Source organism: Sorex araneus, chromosome 4 (genome assembly GCF_027595985.1).
Source record: "Sorex araneus isolate mSorAra2 chromosome 4, mSorAra2.pri, whole genome shotgun sequence".
In the NCBI taxonomy this organism is placed as follows: Eukaryota; Metazoa; Chordata; class Mammalia; order Eulipotyphla; family Soricidae; genus Sorex; species Sorex araneus.
This window is the reverse complement of record NC_073305.1, coordinates 182348812-182362523: the sequence shown is the minus strand read 5'-3', so window position 1 is coordinate 182362523 and position 13712 is coordinate 182348812.

The following is a 13712-nucleotide window of genomic DNA, read 5'->3' as shown; positions in this document are numbered from 1 at the left end:
TATATATATATATCACTTTATATTCTGGGTAGCATTTAAGCCATATGTTATCCCAAATCTCCTTTCCTCTCATTCTTTGTAATGACCTGTTAGCTGTTTGTAAACATCTTAATCTGATTTTTTGAATCTCTGTTCTATCTAACAAGTTTGTCTGTTTGTTTTTCCTGTTTACATTTACTGTAACTGTGAGTACAGTCAAGAAGTTGGAGGATAAAGAACATAAGAAAGGATGAAGGTGAGAAGGTGAAATAGGTGTGCTGCTGCCTCTCAAACGTCTGGAAGGATGTTCATACAGGAATGAGTCTCGGGGCTCAGATTCTGCTCTTTACTATACCTTAAGGCAGAAAGAAACAGGGGTCCTTGAGGAAATGGCTGAGTGTGGGTCTTAGTACAGAAGGTACAATGTGAGCCCAGAATATCTTGTACTGCCAAAAAGCTGAACGTTTTCAAGATTAATGGGATCTGTCAAAAGGACACTGGAGCCAGCTTGAAAGGACTCTTCAATAGCCAGAATTTTGTCAATGGGAACATCACAAAGAATAATGGTTGCAATTGATTGAAGCACTTGGCATCTATGAAAATCCATGTATCTACAAAGACACACGCACAAAAGAGAAAGCCAAAAAAACAAACATTTGTTGCCAATTGAGGCTACTTTAAACATATATATATATATATGCATATATGTATCTCCGTTTTTTCACTTAAAACACCATTAACTAAAGGAAAGAAACTAAGTGTTTACTCTGCTTTTCAATGAATAACTCTTTTTCATACTATCCAAATTATCTCAATGGGTAAAACAAAAAAAGCCTCACTCTATAGAATAATGCCAAATAATATACTTAGAGGCTTCTACAGAATTAAGTATCACTTTTCAGTATAAATTGATTTAGGGAAGAATTCTTAACTGCTATTAACACTAAGTAAATGCTTGGTAAGGGACTAGTCACCTTTCTCATACCAGAAAAGCAATGCAGCATCATGAATAAAAACAAATCTGATTGTACTTTGAAAATCAAAATCAGATTTAAATGGAAGGTTGTGGAGTAAGTAAGTAAAATGTATAGTATGAGGTATTAAGGCAGTGGTGCTATAACACTATTTTATTTTATGGCATAATGATGCTGTTTTGGTTATATAGAGAAGGATTCTCTCCCTTCCTTCCTTTTTTTAGACTCCACACCTGTGCTCAGGGCTTACTCCTAGCTCTGTACTCAGGAATCACTCCTGGTGCGGTTCAGAGGACCATATGGGTTACTGGGGATCAAATTCAGGTTGACTGCGTGCAAGGCAAGTGCCCTACCATCTGTTATTTCTTTGGCTCCAAAGCATTCCCATTTTTTAAGAAATGGTCTAAGTGAAATAAAATGGAATAATGGCCACATTAAAAAAAAAAACAGTATATCTAGCATGTCCTTACTTTTCTTTGTATAAACTTGCTTTGTTACAGTAAATCTCAATTCTTCAAGGTAAAATAGTTATTTTATGCAAAGCTGTATGCTATGTATGATATACATACACAGATGCACATTCTATTTTATTGTCCTTTAATTTTCAATGTGCACAATAAATTGTATTAAATAAATTTAAATTTTCAGTTTTCCCATAGCTCACAAATAATGCCAGATTTATTCTTACCCTGTGATCTATTATACAAGATCTATTATTACACTGAGGGTAAGCATCTTATCTCACCTGGCATTGCCCTGCTTTATAGCCTTAGTGTCTGCACCAACTAAATTAGTCATTGTCCTTGTTATCATTATCATTGTCCTATTTCGGTTCACCACTTTATTATTGCTACTTGTATCCCATAAAAGAGTGAGTTTTCAATCCAAAAGTTTAGCCTTGGAAAGCTCATTCAGAATTACTCCACGAGTGATCAACTTTTCCAATCATTTTTTGGAAAAATATTTTTATTTCACTGGGATGCTTACATTAAAGTATTAAAGTTGAATGGGTGAGAGAAACATGACTGAAGATGACTTTTTTTTTTTTTACTTTTTGGGTCACACCCGGAGATGCTCAGGGATGACTCCTGGCTCTGCACTAAGGAATCACTCCTGGAAGTGCTTGGAAGACCATATGGGATGCTGGGAATCGAACCCAGGTCAGCCGCGTGCAAGGCAAACGTCCTACCCGCTGTACTATCGCTCCAGCCCTGAAAATGACTTCTTAAAGCTTTGTGAAATCTTGCTTCTTTGATTCCCACTGGCTTCCATTTTGCTGCCACGTGTGTGGACAACCCAATGGCTATGAATTTATAGGTATTTTTTACATGAAGCGGTTCTATATCTGAAATGTTCTTCATTTTGACTTGAATTCTCTGTGCTTCTTTAATATTAAATGTCATGTTTTTCATTCATTCTGGTTAAATCTTTCCCTTGTACCCACTGCCTCTACCCACTCGCATTTTTTTTATTTCTCATTTGTTATTTACTATGTTGAAATGTGTTACTCTGTTCTCACTCTCTCCTAACTTCTTTTTCGTATTTTCTTTCTTTGTGCTAAAAACTTCACAATTCCTCCAAGTATATCTTCCAGTTAACCGAGTCTATGTTCAGCTGCTTAAAGTGTTCATTACATTGTTCATTCTAAAGATCCCTATTTTGGGGGCTGGAGTGACAGCATAGCGGGTAGGGCATTTGCCTTGCACGAGGCCAACCCGGGTTCAAATCCCAGCATCCCATATGGTCCCCTGAGCACCGCCAGGAGTAATTCCTGAGTGCAGAGCCAGGAGTAACCCCTGTGCATCGCCGGGTGTGACCCCCCCAAAAAAATCCCTATTTTTAATATTTATATTAAATATTTAATACAAATATTTAATATAATTTAAATTAATATTACACAATATCCTACCATATCACATTTTGTGTGTTAAATAGACATATATATATTATAAACTCACATTAACCTATACAAGTATTTGGTCTTGAGTTTTGGACAGTTACATTTAAAGTGAGTTCTTTCTTTCAAATATAGGGACTTAATCAAGGAAGCTCCTTATGAAGTGACTTGTGCAGGAATCGTTGGGCAGGAGAGAGAGAGCAAAGAACTGTACCACGTTCATTCCTTCCCCAGCATCGCATAGAGAACCACTGAGGGTAATCCTGGAGGCTCCAGGCACTGCTGAAAGGGGCGCTGGTGCCCTTTGAGCACCACCATGGCAGCCCTGGTAGCTCCTTGCCCAGCGGGGCCCAAGTCACACCACATCCCTGGCCTGACCATTAAACAGTCCGGCCCAGCTGGCCAACTATCACCAAGAACGACCCTCAGGTCTCTGAGCAATGCTTGAGATCAGTCTTCGTCTGCTTGGAGCCACGGGGTGATCATGACTGTTCATTCCTCAGCTTATAGATTTCCAAACAATTCGGACCATAAAAATTACAGAACCATAGGTGTTATCTCCCATTCTGTTACTTTATATTCCACAAATGAGTGCAGTCTAACAACCAAGGATAATAGAGAAAAGAGCCAGGAGGATCGCTCTATGGCTTGGAAGCCAACCTCACATGCTAGGGAAAAGGCAGTTGGGATAGAGAAGGGACCACCAAGTAAAGGATTCGTGGAGGGCTCCCTCGGGATGGGAGATGTGTGCTGAAAGTAGACGATGGACCAAACATGATGGGCACTTACTGCCTGTACTGCAAACCGAAACACCCACAAGGAGAGAGGGAGTAATAGAGAATGTGCCTGCGACAGAGGCAGCGGGAGTGAGGATGGGATGGGGATGGCGGGAGGGATACTGGGAACAATGGTGGTGGAGAAGGGGCACTGGCGGAGGGATGGGTACTCGATCATTGTATGACTGAAATGTAATCATGAAAGTTTGTAAGTCTGTAACTGTACATCACAGCGATTCATTAAAAAATTTTAAAAATTAATCTATAATAAAGATTACGATCATGAAATCCCGTTAATCGTCGATTTCTCTAGCGGGCTCAGTAACCTGTCATTTGTCCTTTCCCTGAGATCTTAGAAGTTTCTCTCAACTCAGTTCTTCTGGACTCACTGCCTCAATCTCAGATTTTCCCCTATATTTGCAGCACTTGTGAAGATCTCTATAAGTCAAAATCTTACTTTTTTTTTATAGAAGTGTGTCTTTTCACCTATGCATTTGTTTTTATCAACAAAAACTCTTCTAACATTTGAGGTCCTTACCTCTCTTTCTCCCTTATTTTCTTCCTGTCAATTTCTCCTTAATCTGTGTGCCAATAAGCAAGATTACTTTCTAGATTAAACATTTGGATTTCTGACTCAGACTGGAGGCTCTCCATCAATTATAACTTCTTGCTTTTCCCTCTTTTTCCCTTCCTCTCAAACCCAGACTTATAGAATAGTCTATCGTCGTGGTTAGTCTGTTCTGTCAAATAAAAATAGATAAGTTCATCACTGGCACTGCATTTAGAAAAATATCTCCAATATCAACCATCACCATCATTATCATTCCAGGGCCAAATGGGAAGAAGCAAAATATCTAAGCATCTCTTCATCCTTGCTCTCTCTCAGAATCACGAATGCAGAATTATTCCTCCATAATACACAGGTGAAGTCATTTCTATGCTTTTAACTTTATCAAATGAGCATTGTCTAGAATAAAACAATTCCTTCATTCTTAGTTTTACCAGAGAAGTATCTGTGAGATCTTACTAGGAGAAAATCTAGAAGCTAAATCGATTAAGTGAAAATTATAATTAATATTTGACGAGCACCATGCTACCAAGAGCAGAATTTCTATTTTAAAGGGTAACTCTTTTTAATGAGAGGAATATGTGATGAGGAAGGAAAACAAAAGAGCAGTTGCGTTTGTGTGTGTGTGTGTGTACACGTGAGCACATGTGTGTGTGTGCTCATGAGACTCTATTTAGTCTAATAGAACCACAAATGACCATCAAAACATTTTTCATAAGTTTGAAATCAGAATTTATAATGCCATTGCAACTGTTGTGGTGGATGCAGTGACAACTTATGCACATGTAGGGGTGTAAAACTAAATCCCTTAAATTTCCCCATATTGTAAACCAATGACAAGTCAATGGTGAAATTCAAATTTTTAATAAAATTTAAATGTGTATAGAAAGCATTTTTGTTTTGATTAAAGAATTCTGGGGAAAAAATACTTTCTTCTAAATACTTTCTTTTGTCTTATTTCTCCCACCCACCCCTTTTTTTTATTTTACTTTAAAAAGATTAAAAAGAACATTGGGTACTTTTTTTAAAGATTCACTGTTGTGGAAATGAAGCCAAACAAGAGTCCTCTATTATCTTTCAATAGTTCATTGTCACTGAAATCAGACTATTGCCCATGCTGTCTTGGTCACTCAATGCTAAAACATTATACTTTGCTAATATTGATTTTTGTTGCCTGGGCAGTCTTTGAAGTCCTGCAACTTGCAATCACATTCAAATCCCTAATCACGAGATAATTCAAGCAAGGCCTCCACTTTATACCTTGTTGAGCAGAGCAAGTTTTCGGGACCTGAACCTGTCCCAGCACCCACGATCCACAAGATGGCACTAGTGTTCACTCTTTTTCTTCTTAAGGAAGTTAATTTTAGGACTGTCACCTTAATTGTCTTTTTCCTTTCTTTCTTTTTTCTGTTCAAGAGATTATTCTCTCTTCTGTAATACTACTTAATGTAACGGACAACAATAAACTTGATAGACCTGGAAATACTAAAAGTTGAAAATAAACGGCCCCCCACATTAGTCTTTGGATCCACCTCCTTCCTTGAGAGCAACTGACACTGAAACTAACAAAAGGTAAATGCACTGTAGCACTATAGCACTGTGGTCCCATTGTTCATCGATTTGCGGGCGCCAGTAAAGTCTCCATTGTGAGACTTGTTGTTACTGTTTTTGACATATTGAATACGCCAGAGGTTGCTTGCCAGGCTCTGCCGTGCGGGCAGGATATTCTCGGTAGCTTGCCGGGCTCTCCGAGAGGGATGGAAGAATCGAACCCAGGTCAGCCGCGTGCAAGGCAAATGCCTTACCCGCTCCTGTCTGATGGCTACCATATTCCAAAGAAACCACCACCACAGCAAAAGCCATTAGACAGCACTGCCTGAGGGTGATGAGTCCAAGGTGTGAAGTCTTTTCAGGAACTGATATTTACAAATATTTACAAATTCTGCCTATGCTTGTCCATGTTTCTGCGTGGAAACAGCAGGGGATTGGGGAGTGGGGTGGGTGACACTTAAAGTGAAAAGGAAAATGTTTCTGCACTTCTTTGTTCGACATGTTCTGGGGATGTTTCTGCCCTTTTATTTCACATGAGCCATGCATTTCTAACGCATAATTCCAATGTCTTCAGAGCAGACATTGGTCTTAATTATTTAGTTTTAACACTACTTACATTCTTGAAGCATTCCAAAGTACAAGGACAAAATTTTTGAGCTGCAGTTCACTTAGCAGCCATGTCGGATTCCTTCAGACCTAAGGCCATAGACTGATGGAAATAATACAAAGTCCCCCGTCATGGGGCTCAGGAAACAAATTCTATTCTGGGTGATCTTGGTTGACCTTTCCCGTGCCTAATTTCGGTTGCCTGGGAAAGTAAGGATTTGGGAAAGGTTATATGCAAGTTTACTTTCATTTCTGAATTTCTCTCGTCTCACATTTAGTGTTAGGAATTAAAGGGGTTTCAAAGTCACAGGATAAAAGACAGTACATCTACCTTGAGTATTTCATTCAAAGATTTGAGGAGAAAAAGTTAAGTCCTTTGACTGGTAAGTGACTTAAAATTTACCTTTTCATCTTTGAAAAATGCAGTTATGTTATGGAGAAGATAAAACAAGAAGCTACAAAGGAATTTTATGCCTGTAGTGGGCTATTTGAGATACACTTTCCAATCCCGTCAGGAGTTCTCATTCATTCTATCTGCGTTTAAGGACAATCTTTACACATTTGAGAAATGCTTCAATAGGTGACTGCAAATGAGTGAAACCTTTACATAACAAGTTTGGAGACTCAATAATGTTTTAATAAGGTCTACAAGTCTCAGTTTTATTTTCTTAAATCCATAATAATGTTAAACTTAGCTAACATACACACTAAGTAAAAATGTAACGAAAATGATGGCAATTATCTAGAAATCTGAACTAAGAATCTAAGTTTTATTTTTTTAAATAAATGATATGCATTCTAACCTTCCTAGAAGCTGTCAAAAATATAATTCCAATAATTGATTTAATTTTCACTTTATAATAAAGAATACTATTGCATTAGAAAGTATGCAGGGATATTCAAATATAGAAAAATCAGAAGGATCATTGTAGCAATCATTTAGAAAATTGATTGTAAAATGAATACCAAGCTGAATCACAATTTTACAAATGATGAGGCACTATCCATAAAGTCATTTTTTTTCTGTTGAGCCTGGATAAACTGGAAAACATGTCTCTGTACTGAAACTTCTTAAACTTTCTACCAAAAACAAAATACTATGATATTCCAGGCATTTGTCTTTCAAATGACCCAATTTGTTATAAAAGTTGAGTTTAGAGAATATAAGGAATAAAAAGGCACTTACAATATTAATGGTGTTTCGACTTTTTAAAAACTTTTACAATTAAAGAGCATCACTATATCACTGTCATCCCGTTGTTCCTCGATTTATTTGAGCGGGCACCAGTAATGTCTCTATTCCTCCCAGCCCTGAGATTTTAGCAGCCTCTCCTTACTCAATTTCCCTGTGATTGGAGGTTCTTTCAGGGTCAGGGGAATGAGACCTATCGTTACTGGTTTTTGCATATTAAATATGCCACGGGGAGCTTGCCAGGCTCTGCCCATGCAGGCGGGATACTCTCAGTAGCTTGCCGGGCTCTCCGAGAGGCATATATATATGTATATATATATATGTATATATATATATATACATACACACCTCTCTGATTTGTTGCCTACTGTCTGAGCTCCATCAAATATGGTGTGGTAATTATGGAAAATGGGTAGGAAGTGTCTTTATAATTTCCAGGTCCAGAAACAGGCCTGGAGCATGGTGGCAGGTTGGGTAGTGGAGGTCAGCTGCCAGGGCTGGGTCCCTTGGGGCGGGGAGGGTTCTCACCTGCCCCCTGCTGGCCCCCCCCCAAGTGAAAACAGCCTGGTAAGCCTTCCCACACCACAGCCAGCCACTGCTGCCAGGGAGCATGAAGGAGCACCACCCAGCAGCCAGGATGTAGCGCCCCCTGGTGCCCTGCCCTTCCAAGGAAGATCCAGTGCCTCTGGCCCCTTCGTGGCGGCTGGTGGAGAGGAAATGACCCTAGTTCAAGGGCCTGCTCATGTGAGGACATTTTTTTTAATTTTTCATTTTATTGAATCACTGTGAAAAAAGTATAAAGCTTTCAGGTTTAAGTCTCAGTCATACAATGATTGAACCCCCATCCCTTCACCAGTGCACATGTTCCACCACCAAGAATATAACCCCCTCCTACTCACCCCCCACGTAAGTAGCTAATGATCTTCACTTTATTCTCTCTATACTTTGAATGCATTCAATATTTCAATAGAGTAGTCACTATTATTGCCTGGAATTTTCCCCCAACAATCAGGCCTACTGAAAAGGCATCATTTAATTTCTTTTCATTGCTGAGAACGAAGACTCTATGAGCTCTTCATAGAAATCTTTTGGATTTCTGATATTTTAGCTCAGCTCACAGTCTAGATGCATTTCTGTAAGAAGCCACTCTGGGTGCCAAGATGGGTTAGAAGGCCTCTCGGATCAGTCATTAGGAGCAGAGGGTCCCTCGCATGAGGATATTTTTTGGTTAAAAATAAACATTTAAATTCCAAGGGTAAGGACATGTGTTTTTTTTTTACTTTACATTTTTTCGTGTGTTTGTTCGCTTTGGGGGTCACATCCAGCAATGCACAGGGGTTACTTCTGGCTCATGCACTCAGGAATTACTCCTGGCGGTGCTCAGGGGACCATATGGGATGCTGGGAATCGAACCCAGGTTGGCCACGTGCAAGGCAAATGCCCTACCCACTGTGCTATCACTCCAGCACCTTTAATTTACTTTTTAAGTAATTTTTTAATAAAAACTTTATTTTATTAAATCACCATGTGGAAGATAACAATGCTTTCAGGCTTAGGTCTCAGTTATACAATGCTGAAACAACCATCCCTTCACCAGTGCCCACATACCACCACCAAAAAAAAGAAAAAAAAAAACAGTTCACCTCCCATCCCGCCCCCACCCCCCGCCTTGTAACTGATAAGTTTCATTTTACTTTCTGTTTACTTTGGTTACATTCTATATTTCAACACAAACCTCACTATTGTTAGGAGTACCCCACTAGATTCAGACCTACTGTGAAGACAAATGAGGTCGTGCGGCCGTAGTAGCGGCCACGCGGTTTTGAATTTCTTTACTTTAAAAACTAAGTCCAGGGAGATTTCTTCCAGATATTGGATCATTGCAGGCTTGAAAACCCAATCTGTGGTCGTCTTAATATGGCGGACACCGCACCCTTCCTCCCCGGAGAGAAGAGGAGAGGGAGAGAGAGAGAGAGAGAGAGAGAGAGAGAAATACCTTTCCCCTCCTGGGCGGGCACGGGGCCGAGGCTTAGTTCTCAGGCTGGAGACATTCTGCGAGGAGTTGCCCATGCCAAAAGAGGTTTTGCTGGGTCTGGATTCACCCTTGTGCAGCTGCGGAGAGGCCACGCATGCGGCCCCCAGGATCACATCTCGGCGGTGGTCTTTTTAAGTAATTTTTTAAAAAATGTTTTGGCACCGCAATTTATAGTATTGTTAATGATAGGATTTCATACCACCATCCAAGTGTCTGATTCCCTCCACCACTGTCTCAGAGTCCTCTCCTCTTCAATGCCCTCTCCATTCCCCGATCATTGTTAAGTCCAGCATGACACGGCCGGCCATTTTATGAGGAGCCAATGTAGGTATAAAAAAAGAGGACAAACAGAATATGGTGGCTATATATTAACTATGGTAAACAGAAACAAATGCAAATTATGTGGTGAGTAACAGGCTAATTAATGCAGTAGGTCTTAGGAGAAGGGAGTCAACTATTACACCTGACCAAAAAAAAAAAAAAAATGAAAAAAAAAGACTGTGGAGTAGTACTGAAGGCCCCTGAGATCAGATTCAGAGAATTTGCACTGAATCATAATAATCATAACATTTTTTCTCAAATAGCATCAATGATATAAAGTTATATTAAAACCATTACAGTAACTTTTTTTCCTTCCTTCCGTCCGTCCTTCCTTTCTTCCTTCCTTCCTTCCTTCCTTCCTTCCTTCCTTCCTTCCTTCCTTCCTTCCTTCCTTCCTTCCTTCCTTCCTCTCTCTTTCTTTCTTTCTTTTTCCTTCTTTCTTTCTTTCTTTCTTTCTTCCTTTCTTTCTTTCTTAACTATCATTTGTTTGAAACAAACACCATATAGGAGAAGCATTAATAGAGATGTTTTTATTACTGGAAAGAAATAACCAATACTGGCTGGAGGTTTAGCTCAGCAGAACAGGACTTGCCTTGAATTTATAAAGCACTGGGCTTAATCCCTGATAATGTCAATTTTTTTAAATTTATCCAAAAACCTATTATAAACACATTGGAAGTACATTTTTAGTAGCTGTTTTAGATTTTTAAGTTTTAATAGTAATTGCAGGTTTTAAATAATGTTTTCAAGTTCACATTTTTATTGTGGTAAAAAATTAATTAAACTGACAGTCTTGGTCATTTTAAACTACAATTCATCAGTGTTAAGTAGATGTATACTGTCATGAAATGGATGTCTAGAATGCTTCTATCTTACAAACTTAAGATAAAAAGTTGCATACATTGCATACATTAAACATGATCCTCTATCTTCCCCCAGATCCTGGCAACCACCTTTAATCCTTAATTAACACTTTGATACTTTTAAATATATATATATATAAATTATTAGATACTTCATGTGAGTGAAATTATCGGGTTTTATTTTTTTCCCTTTTGTTGCTGGCTTGTTTCATGGACTAGTGTCCTCAAGATTCAGTCACGTTGTGGCAAGTGACAGGATTTCCTTCTCTTTAAAGACCAATTATTCATTTTATGTATATATCACTTTTTTTACCCATTCTTCAGTTGGTGGCCACATAGTTCCACCTCCTTAGAATAATGAAAAACTTACAAATATCTTTTCCAAATTCTGCTATTTTTTTTTATATCCATAGTGCAATTGCTGGATCATAAGGTCATTCTACTTTTTACCTTTTTAAAGGGAACTCCACCCTCTTCTATAATGGCTGTCCACCATTTTCTGTTTCTACCAACATTGTCGCAGGGGTCCAGTGGCTCTGTATTCCTATCAGGACCCACGTTATCTTTTGTTCAGGATCATCCTAATAGGCAATGCTCACTTCTTTTTCTTCCTTCCTTCCTTCCTTCCTTCCTTCCTTCCTTCCTTCCTTCCTTCCTTCCTTCCTTCCTTCCTTCCTTCTTTCTTTCTTTCCTTCTTTCCTTCTTCGCTTCTTTCTTTTTTTCCTTCTATGTTTTTTTATGGCTTATTGAGCCACACCCAGTGGTGCTCAGGACTTACTCCTGACTTGCACTTTCAGTGCTCGAGGGACTGTATGGGATGCCAGGGATCTAACCTGGGTCAACCAACTGCAAAGCAAATGCCCTGCCCACTGTACTATCACTCCAGCCCTGGTATTGTTCACTTCTATATTATCATATGAAATATTAAAAGCCAGCCAGATTTCTGACAGGAATATACCTAGTAAGCAGTTCAATATGGGGGTTGCATAAATAACCTAAAGCATCAGATAATAACGAAATGGTTAGTACTGTAACCGTCTTAAATCTATACCTCTCATTAAGCAGGGTGAGAATGTGACCAGTTAAATAGGAATACCAACGGTGTGTAGTTGTGGTTGTCCTTAACATGGCACTGTGCTAAAAGTACAGCTTGTTTTTTCAAACTCTGCACTGGCCACTCTCAAACTAAGGGATCAGAGAACTGGCTTCACCGCTCTGAGCTCCTTTTCCGTGTCTGTGAATCAGGAGAGTAATATCTGTCTGTTGCACCTTACAATGTTGGCATGAGGATAAATGAAAGGATAAGTGTAAAGTGTCTTGCACATAATGTATTACCAACAAATGTTAGCTTCCTTTCTTTATTCTGCAAATTCATTTTTCCTGTAAGCTAATATATTGAGAGATCAAAACCAGAATAGTTTTTTCCTTCTTTGGATTTCTGAGCCAACCCCAGAAGTGCTCAAGGTTTAATCCTAGCTCTGTGCTCAAGGATCAAATCCAGCAGGGCCCGGGGGACTCTCTGGGGTGTTGGGGATCAAAGCCGGATTAGTCACATGTGTGGCGATCACCCTATTGGTGTAGTATCTCTCCAGCCTTAAGACCAGAGTTTTCAATAAAAGTCTGATAGGATACTTTAGGTTACATTCAATAGCTACTATAAGTTTTAGAAAAACTTTGAGTTTGTTTTTTTTAATAGAAGTCTGTACAGCATACTTATCATGAAGTTACCTACCTAAGGACAAATCTGCTACTCAAAATAAGATTTAAGAAATGATTTCTGGGGAAATGTTTTCTTTTGTTTAAAATAAAATATTAAATCAAAAGTACTATCCTGAAACAATTATTTCTAGAGTCTTAAGCAACTGGGTCCGAGAATATTTCCTCAACAGAGTAGAGGAACCTAGACAGGCTTTACACCGGTGCCTTTGATAACCCACCAATTCCCACATTTAATAAACGTAATTTGTTTTCAACAGAGCATCCGGAGAGGTCTTCGTAAACTATGAGCTAGATCATATTACACTCCACTTAGAATCCTACTAGATAGTTGGCAATTGTCTCTGTCCATTTGGCAAAAAGCAAAAGTTTATACGGTCTGAAGAGAACCCAGATTCTGCCTTTGGCCATTTAGATCCCTGCTATAAGCTGAATACACAGAACAGTGTCCAATATATCTCTTCATATCAATCTATTTTTAAAAACATATCTAAATGAGTAAAGAAATGAAAGAAAAAAATAAAATCAAAATTGCATATGGGGGGCTGGAAAGAGGATATAGGAAGCAAGACACTTGCCTTGGGCATGACCAGTTTGGGTTTGATCCTGGCCACACATAAGGCCCTGCAAGTACTACCACCAATGACAGCAGAGCACAGATCCAGGAATAGCCCCTGGGCACTTTCAGGTGTGCCCTATCCCACAAAAAATTGCATATATGGTATCCTTGTGTGCTACTAAAATGTTCTACTAATTTTCCCAGCACTTTCTTGATTTCTTTTCTTTTTCTTTTTGGGTGATACCCAGCGATACACAAGGGTTAACTCCTGAAGTTAGAAGCCATGGACAAAAGATTTTGCTACCCACACAGAGAAATAAACCATCCACACATTATTGATAAATGCCAAAGGTCACCTAGAAGGTGATCCTGGTCCTCTGAGAGATCACTGAAAGGCTCGTGACCACTCCCTGGAGATTGTTGTTTGATGGGGTATACTCAAGCTCCACCACTTGGCCACCTGTGACTCACTGATACCTGACCCAGGGTTCTACATCCTCCTTTCTTGAACTCAAGAGCGACGGGCTGAATCTTGTCTCACACGCTTTCCCCATTTATCACTGTATCACTGTATCACTGTCATCCCGTTGTTCATCGATTTACTTGAGTGGGCGCCAGTAGCATCTCCATTTGTCCCAGCCCTGAGATTTTAGCAGCCTCTCCTAATTTCCCAAT